General features: G+C 40.6%; 1 protein-coding gene across 1 annotated transcript in view; it reads right to left on the bottom strand.

Moving 5' to 3' along the window:
• The window catches only part of METTL15 (methyltransferase like 15), a 196572-nt gene that overhangs the window by 67840 nt on the left and 103145 nt on the right, over positions 1-25587 (bottom strand). The window lies entirely within an intron of this gene.

Here is a 25587-nt window from a genome sequence, read left to right as displayed (position 1 = left end):
ATGTTAAGCCCAGATGCTTTATTTAACTGTAACTTGAATAACAGCCAAAATAACAAATTTGTGTCAGTGTCCGATTATTTCCAGACCTAACTGAATATTTACACAATTTTCCTAATATGGTAAAGATCAACAAATCAAGAAAAACAAGTAATCTCAGTAAATGGCCAATGTAATCGGTGCAAATGGTTGGTTGTCTACAGGTTTTAGTGATGGAAACTGGCCCTGTGTGTCAGAGGCCTTTCAAATGGATTTTTCTAAATACTTCACATCTCCCTGTTAAAAGTACTACTTAGCTTTACAAGCGCCAGAATCCCAAATGTACTTCACTGCAGTCTGTGCCTATTAAGGTTAGAAGGTTTTCTATGCATTAGTAAAACCTTCAAGCCTATGACAGATTAATATGTCAGTCAGTACTTAGCCAACATGCCTAGTTATTCATCAAGTTATAGAAAACCTGTCAGCTCATAAAATTCTTCTGACTAACAATACTCGTAAACTGCAGTACCCTTTTGGTGCCAATAAAAATATTTGTGTTAATATTTCAAACAAACCCGTGCCCAGACTATGCACACGGAAGCATTTACATATTCTGCACAATGAGTAAAAGTATTTTAAAATAAGTTCTCTTTCACCTCTGTAGCTATAGGCATTGTGGAGAAATTAATTTTCAAGTTCACAACAGTAACAGTGAAATGTTAGCTCTTTTCCTACTGTTTTCTATTGCAGCTGAATTTTGGCAGAATGCCAGCCTTCTAATGTAAAAACATGGTAGGTGTTGCTAAGCTGTCAGAAACCAACTGAAACCTGACTTTAGAGCAGAGGTGGGCAAACACTGGACCTCCAGCTGTTGGGAAACTACAAATCCCATGAGGAATTTCAAGATTTTCACAGCCACAGGCATGACTCCCAGAGACAGATTAATGATTGGATTTGTAGTTTCACCATAGCTGGGGGGGCCTGAGTTTGCCCAATCTTGCATTAGAGTCTTTGTTGTGATCTTTGAGAATGAATGACATCACAGTATATGCAGCTGGAGAGGTCAGGGATCGGTTGTTTTAAAAAAATGCATTACTTGCAAAGAATATGTAAATTTGTATATATTGATAGTCTGGGCACAAGTGCACATTAAACTGTTTTCTACCTAGTAATTATAACACGGATTATTATGTAATCATAATAAATCCTGGAGTAAAAAGTCCAGTTCCAAGACAAATATCCAAGTGTCCAAAACCTTTTAAGATGGGTCTTCATGCCAAGCAAATTTGAGGTGTTCTATAACTTCCACATTATTAATTATCATTTCTGATTAGCATGCAATCTTCAGAGTCCCATCATTTAAACCAGAGCCCTGAAGAAGGGGGTGTTCATTTAAACCCCTAAATGGACTGGCTTGTTGTTGCGCATCAATTTTCAACAAAAGGACTCCTGGACATGTGTTTTGGCGCGCTTGTTGGACGTAACTCTGCATGAACCCCATATAGCGTCAATTTAAATAATACCTGGAAATCCTGCTATGAAAGTCTTTGTTGGGGAATATCCTGTTAAAGGTGATAACGCTCGGTCCTCGTCTCCCAGTTTTGTCACCCTGTTATATTTTACTTCCTATAAATGCCTGCTTCCCAGAAACAGTACCTGTTTTGGGGTGTCTGACCCTGGAAAACCACAGTTTCTGGAATTGTGCCCAGTGGCAGTGAATGCAGAAAGTCAACAAGAGGAAGCTCTACCGCTGCACTTTTTTTCTCTTTTAGCATAAAAAAACGTTATTGACAATTGAAAAGCTACAGTACTGAAACACACCAGCTGGGAGAGTGGCTTTCAATGTGATACTGCACGCCATGTCAGTACGCACCACAGTCACTGCCCTGTCAGATGTGTTTACAAGCAGGATTCCACCATTGCTGGTCACATAAGTAATCACTGCATGATTCAGAGTGGCGCTGTGATTGTACCCGCAGTATTCGAATACCAGAAAATTGAATCCTCATTAGCAACAGTGTTTACCACTGGGGAGTGGTAAGAGGGAAATTCAATCCCATAATATCAAATGAGCATTTGAATATATCACTCTACAGTGTGTTGTTAGCTATCAGACTGCATAGGAACTATACACAGTTGTGCATGCCTGATGTAAGAGCACCTTGGTGCACTGCGCTGTATTGCAACGCTGATCCATCAACAATTTGCGCTGGGGTGCCACTCAAAATGGATGGCACCATATCCCACCATACATAGTCATCATTATTAGTAATTAAACCCATTCAGCCCTGAAACACAGGTTGTGGAATAATACCAGGGAACTCAAACCTTGTACCCTCCTAGTGGTAATACAATATTTTAGGCGGTTTACGCTACACCCAATCCAGGGCTATATACTAGAATGGAGGGTGGACAATAAAGTTGGACTCCTTATGACATTCATTATTTGATATTCTGATTTTATATTGCCCTTTTGAAATTGGGAGAAGTCTTATCTTCAGTTGATTCCTATCTTCAGCTCAGGAATCAACAATTTTGGTGTACAGCTTACATTAGGATTAAAGTATGTGTGGTCCAAACAGTAGGAATGTTGATGACATAATTTTTAAACGGTGAAGGTTTTCTGAATCTTGGTCAAATTGTTCACGTGTAGTTTCTATCATTAAAGGATTTTTTGATACCGCATACAGCTTTTAACTAACCTCTTTTTGGTCACTCCTTTGTGGGTTTCTTCATTTGGCTTGTTTTACTCCCACACTATAAGCCATACACCGTGAAGCATCATCCACTTTATTGGTCATGCCTCCATGCATCCACATTTTTCTTTTTGTTGCCTTAAAGGTGTCCTTCCTAACTAGATGTATATAACTCAGTATTTCTTATCTGAAATCTGTTTAGTTTGTCTTTATTACTTGAAAGTCTGCCTGTGACCAGTTGTTTGAGGGCATGTTAATTATGGGGGCATTATTTTGTTAGTGTGTCTACAAATGGAGGTATTATTGTGGTTCCAGTGAAATGAGAGGAATTTTACAGCTGCAGTACTTCCAGGACACTATAGGCAGTTTACTGAATGATTTCACTTGTTGCCTGTAATCACTCCTAAATGTTCCAACCAGGAAGCCATCTGAATGCAGTTTGAAAGTTGTCTCTGTAAGGGTATTTTTTGCCAGATTTAACATTATATTTTTAAGCAAAACTCAAAAGGAAAACAAAAAAAACAACCATTGCAGTGGACTCCTCTCTGCACTGCAAGGATTAAATGCTCATTTTGAATTGGTTTAAATAAATAAACAGAAACACTGATGTTATTCCTCGTTATGTCAATTGACAAAGAGAAGCAGCTTCAGGGACAAGTAGTGCAGTGAGAAGGAAGCCCACAGAAGCAAGGAATAAGGTATGGCTCTCTGCTTATAACTCTATCCCTAGACAAAATGTACATTTAAGACTTACGGTGTAGAGGGGGATCCAATACAAGGGTTAATGTTTGTTTTCACTGAAGTTCTGCTTTGAAAGACTGTGGTGGAATGCTCCATAATAGATCCACCTAAGTTGCTCTATTTGGAGCTTACACAGGGCTAAGGACTCTCTCCCAACTCCCACATTACAGCATTAGGGCCTAGTAGTAAGCTGCACAGGCATTTAGCATGGCATCACGGGAGGAAGGGGACAGAGTCAAATAATCCACATAACCAGAAGTACTAGGTATTGCACTCCAGTTCCCAAACAGTGGGGGAGCAAAGGTAAAGTGAGTACACACAGAGATCAGAAATGTCATTCTAATGAACCTGTTGGTCTGCATAGTGCAGGTTCTCTTTAAGCTTCCCCAAATTACAGAAACTCACTATGCTTTTAAAGGGTTTGTCCAGCCAAAACCTTTTTTTTCTACGTTTTGGATAAAGGGAAAGTGAATTGGGGAAATGTTAGAACCCTTGTCAGGTTTTGAATGCTATCTGGGACTCCACTGTGGAGATTTACACTCACTTTCTTCTCTGCTGGGAATGGTTTCAAAAGACAGAAAGTGAAGGAAACTCTCCAACAGCAACACAGTAGAGTAAGGGAAAGCTAAAAAATATTAAGAGTTTTTATTTGTGTCGGTGTCCCTGTTGCACATCTTCCCTCACTTCCTGTTGGTGAAAATGCTGTCAGAGCCCCAGAAAGCAGTAAAACAGAACAGATCTTCCCCACTCTATTCAAAAGAAAGAAAGAAAAAGGTTTAAGGAATCTGCAGCACTCATTGCAAGTCAAAAAATAAGTCATCACAGTCACAAAAGAAGCACCCAATGCACACAGGATTACACAGTTTAAGCTTATTGGCGACATTTATCTGACTTGTGGATCTTCTTTACCCCTAGAGGGAGTACGTTTGCCTAACCCTGGGTTGCTGCAAAAGCAGACGTGTGAACAAATGCAGTTTGCATTCTTCATTTGCAGCATATACCCTCTGTGGTGTGCTATGATTACAATTAAATCTCTGTTGGCAAAAGTGGTGACAAATCACCCTTTGTAACCTTCCATGTCCACTTAAAGGGCTATAGGACCATGAGAACACAAATAGCATTCATAAGAAGAAAATGTATATTTCATGCTTCAAAGGCATTTGATACAATAAGTTCATTGCTCTATTGTCTAATGTCAGAAAAACAGCCTTATGGTTTCTAAAACACTTCCTTTCTAATGTATGGACTCATGATGACCTCATCTAATTAATGGTCTGGTGAACTGCCTTTATAGTTCGGAAGAAATGGAGCAAAAATGTAAAAAATGTGCTAAATATATTATTTGTAAGATGTATAAGCCCAGACTTAACAAATAAAAATTTAAAATTTACTAAAACAATTAAAGAGAATGAATGTCCATTTACAGTATTTGTTATCTTTTAGTATGATAGTATTAAGAGATAATATTTCATATAACATTTTCAGCTTGAAGCGTCTGCAGATGATAATGCTGTTACTTCAGGTTTTCTGCATTGTGATTTACTACCTCACTACATAGCCAAACGTTTGTGGCTTGACTACCACACCTATAGGAGCTTGTTGAACATCCCAATTCAACAACCATGCCCATTTATATGAAGTTGCCCTTCCCATCCTTTGCAGCTGTAACAGACTCCACTCTTCTGGGAAGCCTTTCCATAAGAGTTTGGAAAGTATCTTTGGAATGTGTGTCCAGTCAGCAAAAAGAGTATACAGACGTTGGATGGGAAGACCTTGACATTCCAAAGGTGTTCAGTAGAGTTTGGGTCACAGCTCTCAAGCTCCTTCACACCAAATTCATCAATGTGTTTTTAAATATCTGGCTTTGTGCACAGGGGCACACTCATACTGGGACAGAAAGGAGCCTTCCACAACCTGTTGCCACGAGGATGGAAGTGCACAATTATCCTCAATGTCTTTATATGCTAATATTTTGTAGAGATTGCATGCCTATGTGCTTGTTTGTAAGCAACTTGTTTTAAAATGGGATGGATGTCAGAAAAAGTAAAAATAAAAAAAGCAAAACATAATGCTGGGGGGGGGGCTTTTAAGAGGGTTACCGGGGATCACTGGGGTGTGGAGTAGCATGGACCTGAGCTTTACATTAGATTGAAACCCTAACTGAATGGCATCTAGTTTGCTAAAGCACTCATATTTTTTCACTCAGTGTTGCTGATCTTCTCCAGGCTCTTCCAGACTTTTCCTATCTACATCACCTCACCATTGGCTGCACATCATTGCTCTGGGCTGGCTTACTAATACTGACAACGGTGGGTCATGTGTGTGCAATGTGTGGTCTCCTCCACGAAAGCATGGGATAGGGTGACAATGCAGGGGTACAAAAGTTGTCACCCCTTAACAAAAACCTTCACAGCAGGTTCACCAGGGATTTTTTTTTAATTAAAAGCTGCATATTCAAAAACACAGATGACTTTTCACATTTATTAATTTATTTATTATAGGTCTTTATATAGCACAGACAGTTTAGATAGTGCTTTTACATATTTACCTTCACATTATTCCCTGTCCTTAAGGTAATTACAAGCTAAATGTTCTACCTCATATGCATACATTCATATTAGACAACTTAGACAGGAGCCAATTAACCTACCAGCATGACTTTGGTGTGTGGGAGTAAACCAGAGTACCCAGAGGAAACCCACAAACTACATGCAGCTAGTGTTCTAGTTGAGATTTGAACCAATGACCCCAGTGCTGTAAGGCAGGATTGCTGACCATTAATACATTAAAGCTCATATGAAATTTTAGTGATTTGATTAAGGTGAACTTTAATTACTTATTTGGAACATACAGGTTGTATACAAGTAATAAAATATATACATCAGTGAATTAACTTGTATACATTTTCAAACCATAATAGCTTCCCTTTAAAGCTGAATTCCAGTCAAGCACATTCTAAATACTTATTAGCAAACTAGATGTCATTCAATTAGAGTATCCATTTAATTTAATTGTTTTATCTGCAACAAGACTTGAAATTGTGTTTGATCAGTCGATGATCAAGGAACAAACAGCTTAACTACGTTGGTAAACTTCACTTCCCTCTGTGATGGTAATGAGGTCTGGGCACCCCAAAGTTAATTAGGAAACCCCATGTCCCCACAGTTTGTTGAAATAAGCCACAGCATATGATCAAATCAGTTACAGATTAAACATACTGTTTTCTTGTTAAGGGTCTGCAAACAAAATCATACACATTCTACAGTCTGCTAAGTACAAGAGTTGTCTCTTCAGGCCTAGCTGTTTTATGGTCTTAGTCATAAACCCCAAATTAAAAAGTCGCAACGTATAATAATACGTATAATAGCCAGCGCACTTGACAGACCCCAGTTAATCCACAAAAATGGCCTGGACTGATAATGGGCCAATGACCAACAACTAACCCTGACAGTAAAATAAGTTTCAAAATTTCACTCAGTATTCATAACTTTGAACCTGAGGGGGATACATTAATAACAAATACATACAGTGGGGCAAAAAAGTATTTCATAGGTAGACAAAATGAGAAAACAAATCCAGACAAATCACATTGGCTCATTTGGAACAAATTTATTTGCAAATTATGGTGGAAAATAAGTATTTGGTCACCTACAAACAAGCAAGAGTTCTGGCTCTCACATACCTGTACCTTCTTCTTTAAGAGGCTCCTCTGTCCTGCACTCATTACCTGCATCAAGACGTACAGGACACGTTTGACCTCTGTCATTGCCAACAAAGGATATATAACAAAGTATTGAGATGACCTTTTGATATTGACCAAATACTTATTTTCCACCATAATTTGCAAATAAATTTGTTCCAAATCAGCCAATGTGATTTGTCTGGATTTGTTTTCTCATTTTGTCTCTCATAGTTGGTTTACCTATGATGCCAATTACAGGCCTCTCTCATCTTTTTAAGTTGGAGAACTTGCACAATTGGTGGCTGACTAAATACTTTTTTGCCCCACTGTATATAGATGTTTCAGATAACACTGGTCGCAGACATACTGGGCCTAGGAGTTCTAGAGGTCCAGAGAGACACATTACCCCTTCTTAGGGAGGCATACATCACAGGTATGTCAAGTCTGGTATCTATACAAAGCTAATTTAATTACAAACACAATAAGCTATTGTTTATCAGGTGGTAACATATGGGTATAGAAAAATATGGCTTCTTTTGCGAAACCGACATTCTGGGAGGAGCAGGTGAGAGGTCATTAAGCACTTCAGTCCTCCTGTGGCAGTCCCTTTGGCCTGTCTGAGAGGGGGAAGGGCTGGCTTAGTGAGGCCCACAAAAAGCATCTGCACAAGGCAGTTGGAAGCTCATGTACCATCAAGAAAAGATCTTGGTTACCTTCGAGAAGGGGTTCTCATTTACTATCAAGAACCAAATATTTGCCAAACTTTTACTTTGTGAGAGACAGATTCATTTTCTGCTTCATTGAATGGACATAGCAGAGTCCTGGGTTCCATGGGTCCCAGCAAAGTACTTTCATTCTTATTCCCCTTTTTGGTTTATTGTGGTATTATTTGCAACTCTTTTATGCAAAATCTTTTCATATATATTTTCTCTGCACCATTTGTTTTATTAAAAAACAATCTTTTAAAAACATTACCCTTATCTCTATACTGTAAGGGCCCCATTCACACCAATGACACCCCAAACGCACCTCCCAGCCGCAATGCGCTCACAACACGTGGTAACGCAATAAAGTGCATTGCAGAGCGGCTGAAAAAAGTATTGCATGCACTATTTTTTCAACCACACCATATGGTATTGTGGTACCATGTGTTGCGGAGCAGTGAATCGCATGAATGACAACACAACACACCTGCCACACTGTAACACAAGGTAGGTGCAATGCACAGTACCATGTATTAAATCACATTGGTGTGAACAGGCACTGCATCACAGGCATTGATTAAGTTTTTGTATTGTCACAGCACTCGCTGGGAAAGATGCATGTTTCCGTTAAAGCACGTCATAACAGCTATTAGATTGTGTAAAGGGTTAACTGTGGAGTTAACCAACCCCAGTGATGTTCGCTCTCAATATTCTGGCCTTAGATTGTTGTCCCGTGAGCTGGAAAATCTTTGTGCAAGGTGAGGCTGAGAGTAGTATCGTCATGTGTTGGTGATGACACGGTAGGGACAGACCTGCATATGGTCACGTATTGGTGACAGTGCAGTGAGATCAGATCTGCCATTTCATCACACCGTCCACTTCAGGTAAGCAATACAGCTTGTATGTAGGTACACCCCCAACCTGCTGATTGACCAATGATGAAGCAGGTGCTTGCTCTGACCTGTCCTCCTTCCATTAAACTTCCAATGTTCAACTGGCACCAGTTTGCAAGGCAGTAAAGCTCAATTGGTTCACAGTGCTACCCCTCCCACTGGCTATCCCCAGTACTAATATGCATAGGATTACAGGAAGCAAATATAAAGGCAGATTTGTTCAAGCGCTAAAAATAAATAATAATTGGCGAAAACCATTCATAAAATTTTAACTAAGCTTCTGAAAACAAAAGTGCCAAAGGGTAATGCATTGCTAATGGTCTCCAGTGAAATAAATAACTTGTCTGACGTCAGAGGTTTCTTACACTCCAATAACTGGCTCACTTGGGGTTTCAGGTACAGCAAGTTATATTTCAGTTTTAAATAAAGTTACAAAAATAGAATGTACAGCGAACTAAATTGTCGCTATGCAACCTCACATTACATGATTTATGCCCAGCAAAACGTTAACCAAGGTGATAGATGATACTAAAATAGGAGCTTCTGTCACTGGCTGCCCTAATGGCTCGGTACTAGAGAGAGAGAGAGTATGCGTGTATAAGAGAAGGAGAGGGAAAAGGAGAAAGAGGAAGGGTGAAAATGCAAGATATTTTCTTCCACTGGCAAAAATAAACACATAAACAAATTGGTGGACTGGGACAAGCATACTACGCTCAGTTACATAGCTGGGCTACTATAAATAGATATATAGGGTTGTCTGCTCTTTTTAAGTGCTTTTCACTGACTGGAACAAAGATGCATTATTGCTGTGGTAATGCAATACACTCATCTCAGTGTGTCAGCAATATAACTGTCATTTTGCAGCAACTGGAAGTATGCCATCCTGCCATGTGTTAAATGGTTAATGAGAGAATCTTGTTTTTTGTGGTGCCCTCTTCTGGCAGGATTAGTATAGTTTATTACCTACCTAGTGACCATGTCATGCATCCAAGGAATGTTTCTTTTTTTTTACATTACATCTATATAAAGAAAAAGGGGCATAGACTGGTGTTGATATGCATCATTTCTAATAGAGATGGGGGGGTACATGGCTTAGCATGGTGCTTGGTACTGGGATTGAGGATTTCAGTGCACCAAACATGAGCTTGTTCATGTGAAACATGTTTCAATGACATAACTATTTACAATCTTAGAGGATAAGCAGAGCAGAAGATACTTAAAACAAATTGGTGGCGTAATGAGTAGCAATATTTTCCAAAACAGTGGCTTCTTATACATCTCAGATACCCCCAACGGTGGGATCTCACTGCTGTAATTCCTAAATATTGTTGTCCACCTGGGCATTTTCAAGTCTTTCACAAAAAAAATACAAATGCAATGCACATGCACGCATCTAAATTTGCATGTGTACAAACACAAAATAATGCCAGTTAAATGTGAACGATGCATAGTAAATGGGCCCTTAAAGAGACTCTGGCACTTTGTTCCAGTCAAATGACAGAGACTCTTGAAATCACACCCCCAACCCACTTATACTCAATTTGGCCAAATTTCCCTGGCATTCCGATGCTCTATTGGAACAATATCAGATGCATTTGGGTATAGGGTGGGGGGGTGCTCCCAGGTTGTAGCTTTTGAGCCTAAGTGGTCAATTCCCAGGCCCAAACACTGACACATGAGGATCGGAGGATGTTGCTTATAGGGGAATGCAACCTTGTGAGTGGAGAGGGAAATATCCCTAATTAGAGAACCGAATTCCTGTGTAAACTCTGGCACACAGATTACAGGGGAAAACGGCGGATAGAGAAGGTTGGTCGAGGTGTGAGTTTTCAAGAGACAGTTTTACCCAAATGGGCAAAAATGCTCCTGGCTAGCGATGGGCAAGGGATTGGTGCGGACCAGACCCACTCAAAATTGTGACCACTATCCCCGACCATTTCCCAGCCCAGTCAGTGGTGACAGCTGACCCTTGGTGACATTTAGCTGTAAGGAGGGGAATGTGCCTGCTGCAACTAATTGGCCCAGGCAGTTGAGTGGCGGTCACAGTTTTGAGCAAGCTTGAGCAAACTCAGGTGATATGGGTTAGCGCCAAACCCAGGCTCATTACTACCCCTGGCTAGAAAGACATGCCAATAATTGAAAAGATCATATCACCAACTGGCAATCATCTTACAAAAAGTTAAAAAAAGACTTTTGAGAGGACCCATCATAATTAAACATATGCAGGGCTCTAAAAATTAAGGCTTCTTCCTAATTGTGCAGGCTTCTTCATAGAAGATTCACCCTCAATTACTTTGAGTCTGACACATAGCTGTAGTGTCATGTATTCCAAGGGCACCTGAAGTTTGACAGTGACCTCACAAACTGCATACTCAAAAGGCAGTAGGCATTATTTGAAGTTGGGCGGATTTATTTATTTAAGGATGGGTTTTGTATAAAAGTTAGAGAAAGGAAAGTTGTGGAAAAAGGGCGTGAAAACATGCAGTCCTCAGCCATGACTGTGGGAATTTATGCAAATGATAGAATGTGGGCAGACCCTGCCATCTGCACAACTTTTGTTAAATATATGGTTCCCTTGTGTAATCCTTCCGCTACTTTCATATGTTTTTGCCTTCATTTTTCTTTGTCAAGTAATAAAAATTATTGAATTCTTAGTCATATATTTGTTATAACAAAAAAGTAAACTACTGGGGAAAATAATAACAAAAATGAAAAACTGTTTCTCTCCACAACTTAGTTAAAGGTATATTTCCTTAGGATTATTATACCAATTAGCTCTTTTTGGCTTGCCAAAAAAAAAACTAGAGGGAGAATAATGAGCCTCATGTAGCTACAGAACGTCTGAGCACTGGCAGAACTATCAGGGTCGCACGTGCGAATATTTAGATCTGTGTCGTGTGATGCTGATGAGGGTTGCACAATGTGGCTGTCAGAATGTTTGGCATATAAGGAGGCAGTTCCTGCCACTGGCGGAACTGCCAGGGTTCCGCCAGGGTGTGCGACCAGGCCCTGGCGTTCAACCACTTGGGGAAGGGCCTGGAAAGAAAGAAGACGGCCTGACCCGGTAATTTTCGAGGCACTGGCATTGCCTCTCCGGGGGGGGGGCTCTTTATGGTTTCTTGCACCGCGGCCCTGAGGTTTCTAGTTACTCCTCTGCATCTGAGAAATAGTACTCTGTGTTGCCCATTACAGCCAGATCAGAAAGCCAAAGTAAATAACGATCGGAAGCACAACAGCAAAAGAATAACCTATGAGATTTCAGTTTACAATATCTAGGCAAGTAAAAAGTGGATTCCTGGTTGGTAATGTGGGTTCTTTGCATTGCATATTCCCTGTTAAACAAATTGGTTAGTTCACCAATTTTGCTGCACATAGGAAATGGACAAGTTCAATGTAACATTTCAAACATGTACACAATTGGGTTGATTTACTAAAGGCAGATAGGCTATTCACTTTATAAGGGCATTTGCACTGTGCAGGGGAATTTTCCTTTAGCTTTGTGAATGTGGTGAAAATTTACTTTGCAAAGAATATTCAAACAAGGAAAATATCTAAAAAAAAACCTCTATTTCTGTTTGCACATGATTTGATGATAGAAGTCAGCAGAGCTTCCACTCATTCACTAAGCTAAAGGGAAGAATCCCCCTGCAAAGTGAAATAAATATTTAAATATGTGAATGTTCATAGACAGGCCCCAGGTTCACTTTAAACTAAACACTTGCAGGGCTATTCACAAAAGGGTGAAGAGTTTAGAGAAGGCAGGAGAAGTGAACAATCTAGGACAACATAGCTGAACTGGAAAGTGAGCTGAATTCAAGATTTTTTGTCAAATCAGCTATGTTGTCCTATATTGTTCACTTCTTCTGCCTTCTCCAAACTCTTCACCCTTTTTTAAATAGCCCTGTTGGAAACTTAGCTAGAAGGGTATGACATGTTTATTATGGCCTTGTGGAAGGGTGTGAATAAACCATCTACTGCACTGAAGCCTCACTACTGGAGTATCTGAGAAACATACAAATTTAATTGGTTTTGACCACACAAAAACGAATATCAGTGTAGGATGTAGTTATCCTTTAAAGAACTGTGTGTTGTCATTTACTACTGTCTTCACTGTGGCATCATTTTAAATATAGCTATTGCACACTGGGAGTGTGTTTGGCCCTATGATATGTGGGAGATAAATGTTTCCCTAGCCCGTATGTATGCCTGGTCCTCCATATCTCTTGCATTAACTCTGCTAACATTGAAGAGAACCAGAAACAAAGAAACCAGTTCAAAAAGTACTTTTACAAGAATCACTGCTGAGTACAGGAGACTGGTTTAGCACAGCTCTGCCAAACCTCTAATAGATGGAGGAAAAGCCACAATTGGCCATGGAAAGCAAAACACAATCAAAACAAATACACTGATTCAGAGAAGGGACACAGGTGTGCATGTTGAATATGCTTTTTAATGGCACCAATAATGAATAGTTTTTGGCCTCAACTGGGGCTCCAATGGTAACACATTCCTGTATATAATAAGCCCTATACTAGCATCTTGGCTGCAAGTGCAATTCAAGTGGGTCCATTCAGGGCAAAGTGACTGTGTCTGTGTAAGGGGGCCCTTCTGACCCAATAAAACCTTGTTGGTGCTCCCCCACCAATTCTTCCTTGGTTCCAGTGATGGCATTGGATTCAAGACATCACTGTCTGTCAGTCATGTGACAGTGCTTAGTGAGGTGGTCATACCTCTGGCCTACAGCAGTCACATTTACAGTTGTTATATGTATAATTATTCCTTTAATTTGTACAAGTTTGTTCCAGTCCCTTGTTGATGAATGCCTAAACATGTTAATAAAGCACTCTATAGCTACTCTGCCTCCAAGGCTACAGGACGCAAACACTCAAACCTAATAAATGACAACACATGGATTAGCTTGAATTCTCCCCGTTACTAGCGGAGGCAATGGAAGGAGAGTCTGTAAAGGTGAACATCAGTGATAAGGGTGATCCTTACGCAAGGACATTGAGGGTATTTATCAAAACTGCAGCAGACGGAATTTGGGCAGTTGCCCACGGCACTCAATCAGCATCTCTCTTCAGTTTGCTAACGGTAAGATTTTAAAATGAGACAGAGAAGATGATTGCTTTCAGTGCAAATCTGCTCCAGATTTTATCTGCTCCAGTTTTGATAAATTCCCCCCATTGTCTCTTTGTCCTAATTGGGCAATGCAACAATGTCTCTTTAACAGGTTGCACACCCCTTCCAGGGATTCTTCAAGTAGTAATAATCTAAAGGTATCACCATGACAGCCAGATAAGTAGCAACTGCTAGATACCCCATATGTTTAGTGACAGGTTCACTTTAAGCTTACGGTAATAAATGAATGCTAAATAATTATTCATGAGCATGAAATGCCTTGAATGAACTTTGCCAGTCAATATTGTGCCCAGTGGTAAACAGCACCTCATTTGCAAATAATAAAAAAAGTGACGCAAAGGCTAAGCAGAGCCCAATCAATCGCCATCACGCTATCCCGAGCAACCTGATGTATCCGTGAAACTTAATTACTGAGCTAAACAACATCAGAAAACCAATAATCAGGAGATGTTTGTTTAGTTTTGAAAACGCATCACAAAGTATTTCCTTTCACACAGCTCAGTTTAAATTGCCATTGAGACTTAAAATATTCCACAGGCTGACCTTTCTTTTGAGATGTGCGTCAAAGCGGCTTGAAATTACCATCTGACTGATGGCTGGAGTCAAGACAAAATGAATGAACGTATTTGATCAAGATGCAAAAATAAGACACACAAATAAACACAGCTCCAGAAAAGTGTTAATACATTGAGATTTACATTAAGGCTATAAGAAGCATGAGTCTGTGGAGGGCAAAGGCTCATAAGTCCTGGTGGTTGAATTGTTTAACTTCAGTAGCTTTTCCCGTGCTAAATGCTCTTAATTAGTTCATTGCAATGCCAAACCTTAGTTACTTAAAGAAAGCAGCTTTCAAAGACATTGCAGAAAAGATTAATTTTCTTTTTAAGGGGCTGTACCATCTTATAAACTAATAAAAAAAAGGATTGCATACAATTAAGCTACAAAGTAAGCCTCTCACCAATTAAAAAAATGAAAGGTAAAATCTCTGAAAAATAAAGTATTTTAAATGCTTTCTTGCAGTGTTTTTCTTTCCATAAATAATCTTTTAATGACTTGAAATGTGCTTTTGAACTTACAAGAGAATGTTGCTAGTCAATTCCCTTGCACAGCCCTCTCTCATCTTGTCATTGCCATCTTCTCTTTTGGAAGTGTCTAACCTCTCTGTGTGCTAGCCAAGGTTCTCCACCATCCCCACACCTTCTTATATACTGTATGTAGCAGCTGAGCAAGGAGCATAGGGGAATTCTATAGATTGCCAATTGAGTGACAACTCTAATGACATCACATCCAAAATGGCAGTGCTCAGCAGCAGTCTCAGACTCTTTTGATGTCTATGCAAGGGAGGCCTTTACAGGTAAATAACATGCATAAAATAGTTTAAATGCATAAATAATCTAATGGGAATGTTAGTTGAAATGAATGGTCTGGCAACAGGGCTTATTTAATATAACTTAGTTACTCCAATGAAAGATCATGGCATTGCCAAATTGATGAGTTAATCATTCTTCCCTATCCTCCTGTCAGAAAGCTTGCAACTTTAGAATGACAGCATTGTTCAATGCAGAACATCCTAAATGGGGCACATTCCTGCTTTTCCCTCTAACAGTCATGTTGTGCAGAGGAATACAGAAAGCTAATATAGAGACAGATTTATGTTCATATGTTAGCCACACAGCCTCTCTTTGAAAAGTATCCTGGTCCTGAGTGGGTAGTGCATACACAGTAGATTCCCCATTCATTCATATGGTAAGGTCGTTTACTGTTCGAATATTTTTTTGAAGAGAGGCTGCACAGCAACCAGTGGAGCAACAGTGAAGATCATAATGGATTGTGGGCAAGTAAGTGGCAAATTGGGTGGTTCCAGTTGATGATATGTGGAATTGAGATGTGATCTGAGATTGTGACAGAGCGGCAGTGGGGTGGAGATGAGTTGAATTGGCGGCAAATGTATCAACTGTAGACATCTATGGATCTTCATATCGAATTATAGATTTTGAACTTTGTATGTTCTTTGAATACACTGAGTGGCCAGATTATTATGATCACCTGACGTTTGTAGGCAAAATAGCTATAATTAGCTATAATTTGGCGCTGAAGTTGCTAGAGGGCCAGACCATTATAAATAGGGAAGCAGGTTGTTTACCACGACAGTAGAAGGGATTTTTTTCTGAAGATATGGGTAAACAACGCGATTTAACAGCCTTTGAACGTGGGGTGATTGTATGCGCTCGGAGTCATGGACCGAGTATCAGCAAAGCAGCAGAATTCGTTAAATGTTCAAGAGCAGCTGTTGTTAAATTGTTTAAAGACTGGACTGTCAGCCGAAAATCTGGGTCTGAACGTGCGAATTGTGGCCGCCAGCGACTAGTTAGGGCAGAGCTGAGAGTGGCAAGACTGGTACAAGACAACTGAAGGGCAACAGTGCATCAAATTACTGCAGATCTTAATCAGGGATCCTCTTAAATGATCTCTGAATGCAATGTTCGCCGTACACTGCATCGTATGGGATATGGAAGCCAAAGGCCTGTTCGAACACCTTTGCTGTCTGCAGTTAACAATATAAAACGTCCCCAATTCACACAGGAACACAAGGATTGGATAGTCGAGCATTGGAAAAAAGTCATGTGGTCTGATGAATCACGTTTCCATTTGCATCATGCAGATGGCAGAGTGAGAATTTGGTGGGTACAGCATGAAAGCATGCACCCCACCTGCATGAATACAACCCTTCAAGCTGGTGGGGGCAGTGTTATGGTTTGTGGTATGTTTTCCTGGCATGATTTGTGCCCTTTAATTCGTGTGGAGCAACGTCTGAATAGCACAACATACCAAAGTATTGTTGCTGATCAGGTTCATCCTATCATGCTGAAGGTGTATCCCAATGGAGATGGCTTCTTCCAACAAGACAATGTGCCATGCCACGATGCTCGTATTGTGCAGGAGTAGTTACAAGAACATGAGGGAGACTTTACCTTGCTTAGGTGGCCCCCACAATCACCAGATCTCAATTCAATTGAGCATTTGTGGGACGAAGTTGAAAGAGCCATCAGGCAGCTGGTTCCACAACCATCAAATCTCACAGAACTGGACAGTGCTATTCATCAGGCATGTTGTCAGATTCCTCGCATCACCTTTCAACATCTCGTGGAGTCAAATCCAAGAAGAATCGCTGCAGTATTGAAGGCAAAAGGTGGCCCAACGAAGTACTGATGGGGTGGTCATAATAATCTTGCCACTCAGTGTATATTTCTCTCAAGGATGTCTCCAAAAATAGTCAGCAAAGATGTTTTTCGATGTAGGACGCAAGTCACCATATGCAAATTTTTCTGGACTATTGCAAATAATATACAGTAAGGTACTCCAGGCATGTGTGGATTTTTTGGATGCAAGGGCTGTTCAGTTGACAATATCCATTTGTTGCACAAATAATCCAAGTCATGGAAGGTGGTGTGGGGGACCAACCTTTAGCTCACCCTCTTGGTATTTGCCTATGAGAACCCCGCGGGATTGTTCACTTTTAGATACAGGCAGTCCCCAAGTTACCAACATCCGACTTACATAGGACTCCTACTTACAAACAACAGGGGCTAGTACTGTACATCAGGGGGTCCCAGGCTGCAGCCAAAGTGTACCACGCAGCATTTCAGTAGTTGTAATGCTGCCGCGCTCGTGCGGGCAAGGAGTGACCTCCTTTTTGGGTCTGGTTCTTAGTAATGTACGTACATTACAGGAAGTTAGCTCTTGTTAGACATGCAGGCAAGGGGTGTCTGCCTCTTCTTCTGGGTCACGGTGAGGTTTTTACTGCTGTCTGTATCCTCATTAGAAAGATTTAATCTCACTTCCTGTCCTTGAGACAACAGGAAGTGAGAGGAAATCTACCGCTAGGATGGGAAATTCACTCCTGTAAGAGTTATTATGGGGAAAAGGTGTCTCCACTGAAGCTTTATCACCAATCCTTGTTTTCAGGACAACCCAAAATTTTCAAAATCCAATTGTCACAGGGACAGAAAGTGAGGTGAAATCTTCTGAACAGGGGCACACACAGCAAAAGAAACATTACCGGGGGGGTTAACCTTTCCCTATGCTATCCAAAACTAAAAAAACAATTGTTTTGGCTGCAGTTACACTTAAAACATTTACCTATTTCAACTTACTTACAAATTCAACTTTAAGAACAAACCTACAGTCCCTATCTTGTTCTTAACCCGGGGACTGCCTGTACTGTATTTGAAGGTGCATTCAGACACTTTCGTTTTTATTAAGCAATTTAACGCAACTAGTGAACATAACCAAATAGTCAGGTTCTCTCCCATTAATCTGTCCAGCCAAGAAAAGGAAGCCTGAGATGCAAGTAGAACCACTTGTATCCAGGAAGTGTCGGGTTCCAGGTCTTTTGAATGTATGCTTACAATGTATCGTTTAACAACAAAAAAACAAACAACAGCTGCACTTTTAGTTATGTTGTAGGACAACCCATGGGACAATGCAATATTTACTTTTAGACTTTAGGTATACTGTAAAAGAAACCTTGCCTTAGAGAAATAAAGAGGCTGCCATTTGTGACTTCTCATCCTGCAAATGCTAGCTGCTAGGCTGTCATGCCAAACCTCATGATTGAATAGTTATACGCACTGGCCCAGAAGAAGTAGATAAGGCCTTTTGACCTTTCTTTCACTTTCTTTATCTTTGTACTTGCTCAAGGACAGTTACTGAAAATGCATGAAAGCGATTGGATCAGCACAACAGGCTGGCAGGCAAATTGCATTTTTAGAGGAAAGTCAGCAATGCAAGTCCCCATATTTTTCACAGGAAAAGTTCACTTTATGGCTTACCAGGTTATTTAGTCTAGTGGAAATATATCAGCATGTATAGGAGACCTTTATGCTGCATCTGTGAACCAAACAAAAATGGATCACGCCAACACATGGCCCCTGTTTTGGACATGACTCAGAATGTATTTTCCACGTCACAACATCTTCTCCTTGGCCTGGACTCAAAATTTCAAGCGAAAGCACGGTTTTCACAAAATATGCCAAAAATCTATTATCGTGTTCTCCCATCTAAAAATAGCATAGAAAAGGCTGTAGCATTTTTAGAGATTAAGAAGGCAGATGGGTTCTGCCTGACTGTATATGAATCACATTGTCAACGTCTTCCTAAACAGCACAGCCATTTCTTGTTCATACATAAGGTTAAGCCAAGGCAGCATATTGCTTGCAAGACGGATAATTCCAGAGCCACAGTATTATGACTCACTGCAAGGGATGAATGAGTACAGCAGGGCTGGACTGGGAGCAAAACGCAGCATGGCATGTAAAGCACAACAGCCCATATTTGTGCATGTGACCAAGCCTGGTGGACAGTCATAATAATACAATAGCACCACTGCCAAATCACTACTTGAGATGTATTAGGTTTGTTTGTTTTTTTGTAAATGTAAGCGAACAGCTAAATGTACAGTTGAAATACATATGGGTACACTGTATTATCAAAAAAATTATACAATTTTACAATTTACAATGATACAATTTTGTTATGTTGCTCTTAAGGCAGGTTCACACCATTTTCTAGACCAGACCTGCCAGTGCATTCCAGACCAGACAAAATGAGACATGCAGTATTTTTCTCTGGAACAGCAAAACATTATCAGAGGTTCTAATCCTTCCCTTTTTAAAAACAAAAATGTGTTCTTGTCCTGTCCCTGATGGGAAGTGTGGGGAAATCTCTCCAATAGGGACACAACATGAAAAATCTGACTTAGGCTTTAACCCTTCCCTGCTCTATCCAAAACAAATTTAAAAACGTCTAGAGATGGACTTCAATTTCACATTGTTACGCACTTTCATGAGCAATAATTTGTATGTGTTGCCTTTAGAACCAGTTTAGACATAAAGCTGTGTTTACTATATACTTAATGGTTTATAAATGTGATATCCTGAAATCATGGGTTATGTTCATAATTATTCACACTTATTTTCTCACAAATGGTAAAACTGTGCTGAGAGAAGCCCTGATTTATCAAGCTGAACCCTTAAAGCTGAACTTCAGGCAAATAGCTACATACACAGATGAATTGCAGGGAGTAGTTTTACTAAAGGTTTTGTATTTGTGTTGACCCATCCCTGGGATTTGCACAGCTCTGACACGTAGCACAGACCTGTCTGGCAGAGCAGATGACCTGTCTTTGTTTCTGTTTCAGTTCAGTAACACTTGCGGGTCTTGTCCCTCGCCTAGTGTCAGTACTGTCTCGGATTAGCATTGCAGTTCATCTGTTACTTGAAATTCTACTAACTTGTATGTTACTGATCTGCAACTAGTTGATTTGTTGCTTGTAGTTAGTTCAACTACACATGTTCTGTTTCTACCTTGTCCTTTCAATTATATGGCAGCTTTAGGCACCACCTGAACTCACCAGCTGATTTTTATGCAGCTTCTGAGCCAAGCAGTGCTGTCAGCTTGTGGCCAATCCAGTGATTCCGCCCTATTGCTCAACTTATTTAAACTCGGTGAAGCTCACAGCTTGCTGCTGGAGCAACACTTTTCCTAGCTAGTTGCCAAGCCCCTGGTCACTGTCTGAGCTGCTGCTCTTGTTGCTGTTCCATGTATCAACCTTTGGCTTGTTCCTGAAAATCCTCATCTCTTGCCCGCCCTGACCTTAGGCTTGTCTTCTGGTATCTGTGTATGCTGCCTGTACTGATCCTCGGCTTGTCTTCTGGTGATCCTGGTCCGCAGCCCACTCTGACCTCTGCCCTCGTCTCCTGGCGAACATCAGCTACTGTTAGTTGAGTAGGAACAAGCTATTGGTCGCAACCTGGAGTGAGCACACAGCAAAATCCATTTCCACCATCATGAACTCTAGCGAATGCTGACTGGTCCTTGGGGGATCCCACATTATCTACTTTGCATTGGAGCATTCTGCCTTGTCCAGACTTCCAGTTGTCCTTTACTCTGTTGAGCCTGGCTCCCAGTCAGCGTCCACTACTCGCACCTCTCATACCACCCTGGGTGCCCTACAAGTGTATCAAGGGTCCACATCCTTGAGTCTGACCCTGACACCTAGCCTGTGACTGGGCAGAGAAAAGTAAATCAGCTGACTAATGCCACACTGCTCTTTCTTCCCATGAGCATGTTGCTAGCTAGCACATGAGCAAAAATGATTAGCTCCTTGTGCTGCTTCTCTGTCTCTTGGTCTGAGCATTGCTATACAGGGGATTGCCAATGGCTAATAACAGGTATTACACTGCCTGCATTGAAAAAGTACATTAAATGATGTATTAATGAATACAGAGCTGTGTAAAAAATTATGTCTTTTAAACCTGCCCGGGGTTCAGATCTAAATATAAATGAGATCTTACAGGAACTGCACAATCAGATTTTAGGGTGGCCCCCCCATAGGTGCTAGAACTGTGGGCTACAGCGTAAAGAGAACCATTCACCTCAGTTTCCTCTCCGGTAAAGCTTACAGCCTAATGCCCCAAACACACATAAAGTAGATGCAATGCACAAAATCAGAAAAGCAATCTCCATGAATGTTTTGGTAAGTGACAAAAAAATGCATGCAATAACGGGGAGAACATATAGATTTCATGCAGATCATGACTCTGTTAGAAAATGAACCATGGACAGCATTACAAGAGCACTGTGCTAACCACTAAACAACCACTCTGCCCTAAACTAAACTGTGAAATAATTGTCATCTCAGAACAAGGAATCCATTTGCTGGTGGTGGTCCCCTCCTACACAGTGACCCCATCAGCAGGAAAAAGCTATGCATTCAGACAACCTTGCTATACTGTATATGCCCATCCAGATCTACAAACAAGTTATCTGGTTTCACTGCAATTTGTTAGGCTTGATGAATGAGTTCCTGTGTGCTTTGAGTTGATTAATTAGAAAACTAGGGTGACTCAGAAAATCCAAGAGCACTGTGAAGATATCCAGCATACTAATGTGGTCAGTTGTCTATGAGGGAGGATGCCTACAGCATATATTATCAGTGGGAAACGTCTCATCTAATTTTTATAACAGAACACTCAATAGATCATTCTAGATGAAAACGACGCAAACAGTGGGCATGTACAGGTGAGTACGAGACAGCTCAGCTGTAATGTAGACCCAAGAACAACGGTTTAACATACTACAGCTTACCAGTCCTGTGGTAGCTGTATTTGTTTTCTTTTATCATTTTTCTTCTTTGTTTTCACCTGTGATAATACACACTCATCATACTGTATATATGAAGTAGCAGTACAATGGTTGCCTAGGGCAGAGCTAGAGCATACCCCCTTCTCCACAACATAAGGGGAGGTGTTTTGTACTTTACTGAGGTGAAGAATGATAATACAGCTTGAGATAATGCTGCATTGTGTAAAAGACAGCAAAGATCTCTGGTAGGACCATCAGGGTTTATTGCACTTATTGAACAGATATAACAAAAAATGTGCCTCAGGTGGCATTTCTCATTGGGAGGTGGCAGGTGTGTTTGTGTTTGTGTGTATGGGGAGGGGGCAGCTACAGCACCCCAGTTTGCTAAGAGCTCTTAGCAACCTGTGATGCTCTGTCTGGCTTCCCGCCCAGCTCACTGACATCACCGGTTGCCAGGAGCTGTGTGGGACAGTTGGCATCCTGCCGAGCTCATGGCAACCAGTGATGTCAGTAAGCAAAGGGTGACGCCCAACAGAGCAATTGACAGCACACACCCCCACCCACCTCGGAATGATCATTAGCTGATAGCACCCCTGTCCAGAACAACCATACACTGGTAGCATCCGACCACCCCAAACGTCCCCCACCAGGACCTAAGGTGGCAAATAGTGAAGGGACAGCCCTGTCAGTAACAATACTAAGGTATGTTGCAAAATGTAATATGAAACTTGGTTCATATACAAGATAAATTTCAAGCAAAGCTGAAAATTAAAACTAAACTCCAGACAAACAGCTAAATAAACACTGCCGAATGATTTGCATTTCTGTCCATGCAGTCATAAAATGTACAAATGTACAGCCCGATATCAGAGCCAGGATGGTGACCTGACGTTTCTCTACTGGGGTTAGAACAGCTAAGTCCGGTCCCTGCTCACAGTGAAGGAGCAGCATATGAGTCATCACGTTCTTTGTCCTTATTGGCTCCTACTTCTGCTGCTCCCATTCTCAGAGTTCCAGTCATTTTAGGGAATTTTAATGGCTGCATTGGAACAATAGATTTGTTTTTTTATATAACTTCATTATCAGTATTTTTATGTTTGCCTGGAAGTCAGCTTTAACCCTTGAGACATATACTGTGCAGGACACACAGACATGTGCATTTGTTTTTCATACAGGTATTGCTATGGTGCACCAGTCCACTTAAACCATTTTGTCATCAATCTGGTGATCTGAGAACGCCTGCTTGTAATGCAGGAGAGCTATTACCAAACATGCCTATGGCATGCTGCTTGCTGTCTCTAACATACAGAATGACCTGGACAGATGTGTTGGTACTCATGTACAAAATTATAAATAATTGGATTGTAGGGATATTTCAAAGTACTGTATTTGCTGGCGTATAAGACTACTTTTTATACTTAAAAACATCCCCCGAAAATCGGGGGTCGTCTTATACGCAGGGTATACAATGTATACCCTTAGTTTGTTTAGGCCAAGCTAGCCCAAAACGAACATCCCTAATCTGTCAGCCCGCTGGATGTGCGGTAATACTGTATGTACGGTAGCTTCGGCTACATACAGTAGCTGAGCCAATCACGGCCAGCGATGTAAACAACATCTGCCAATCTAAGCAAGCTTTGTATTCAGTAATAGAATACATTGCTCGCCGTGATTGGCTCAGCGCGGTATACTGTATGTAGCTGAAGCTACCGTACATACAGTATTACCGCACATCCATCCATGATGTTTTTAAATGGTGTTGCCTCGGAAGTGGGATAGTCGTATATGACAAGTATAGCCGAAAACCTATGTTTTAAGTGGAAAATTAGGGGGTCGTCTTATACACCGGCAAATGCTGTAACGGTTTTCTGTAATAAGCATCACATATGCTTTCAATCAGTCAGCCTATCTAAATGGAGAAAAGTAGTCACTCTGCTGTTTGGTATCATCGCATGCACCACACTAAACATGGACCAGAATTAGCAAAGGAGAGAGTTGTTTGAGGAGATCCAAAAGAACATTATAGACCAGCATGTGAAAGTTTAAGGCTATAAGGCCATCTTCAAGCAGCTTGACGTTCCTGTGACTACAGCTGAAAATATTAGGAAGTTTAAGCTCAGTGGGAGTGTGGCAATCGTTCCTGCATGTGGTCACAAGAGGAAAATCGACCTGGGATGGAATAGAAAGCTAGTGCAAATGGTAGACAAACAGCCAAGGAAAACTTCCAAAGAGAAACAAGCTGAACCTGAGCTCAAAGTTCATCAGTGTCTGATCGCACCATCCACTGTCTTTTGATTGACTGTGGGCTCAAAGGAAGACTCCACTCTTGAAGGAAAACATAAAAAATGAGACTGGAATTTACAAAAATGCATATTGACAAGTCACAATGCTTCTGGGCATATGGACAGATGAGACAAAACTGGAGTTTCCGGCAAGTCACATCAGCTCCATATTTACAGATTTAAAAAAAGAAGCTTTCAAAGAAAAGAACACTGCAACTAATATGGAATATGGTGGAGACTCATTATGTTTTGTGGCTGCTTTGCTGCATTTGTCGCAGGGTGCCTTGAATCTGTGCGAGACATGTGTGCAGGAAATCTCAAGACTATCAAAGATTTTTGGAGGAAGACATACCGCCCAGTGTCAGAAAGCTCTCAGTCGTAGGTCAGGGATCCTTCAACAAAATAATGGCCTAAATACACAGCTAAATGCACCCAAGATTCTCTAAGAACAAAACATTGTACTATTTTGAAGTGGTCTTCCATAACCCCTGATCCAAATCCTATTGAACATCTATGAAAACTGCTCAAACATGCAGTCTGGAGAAGGTGCCCTTCAAACCTGACACAGCTGGAACAGTTTGCTTAAAGAAAAGTAAGCCAAACCACATGTTTGCAATGCAGAGGTCTCTTTGAGAGCTACAGAAAAGGTTGTGCATAATTATATATTAGGTTAAGGGTCCCATCATTTTTGTCCATGCCATTTGTATTTGTTTTATTAGTTAAAATATTCTGTTGAATTAAAAATCAAAATTAGATTTCTATTAAATATGGAGTAAACTATGATGGAAATCAATTACTTTGTTCAGTTTCAAGTTATTTTGCGTAGAAGAGTATCAAACAATGTGTCTGTATCTATCTATCTATCTATCTATCTATCTATCTATCTATCTATCTATCTATCTATCTATCTATCTCCCTAAAAGTAAATATTTCTGCTCCTCCTGCCCTCAATGTGCCACATGGCTGGGGTCTAGGACTATTTTAGATATAGAAATCCTTCGGAACACTGAGAAAGCAAAAACATCTCAGCTCACTGAAAATGAAAAAAACAAGTACAGGACCTTCTGACCACATACCAACAAAACCAGACAAGAACATTTTATTTCCATGTAATCATATTTACTGCTACTTGGGTATATGTAAATACTTTAACGTCCATAGACAAGTTAACTTTAAGGATATTAATAGGTTTATATAATTTTGATATCACTTTGCCAGGTTTCTTCCATGAAGTGAAGGATTCCTGTGCTCTGTGTGAAAGCAGTGGTCTCTCTGGAGTGGTTTGACCCTTCTGCTGAGTCAACACTACAATACATGCTCTCCTAA

Source organism: Nanorana parkeri, unplaced genomic scaffold (genome assembly GCF_000935625.1).
Source record: "Nanorana parkeri isolate BGI_ZX_2015 unplaced genomic scaffold, ASM93562v1 scaffold1159, whole genome shotgun sequence".
Taxonomy (NCBI): domain Eukaryota; kingdom Metazoa; phylum Chordata; class Amphibia; order Anura; family Dicroglossidae; genus Nanorana; species Nanorana parkeri.
The sequence above is the reverse complement of the archived record's forward strand: the minus strand, read 5'-3'. Positions and strand labels throughout refer to the sequence as shown.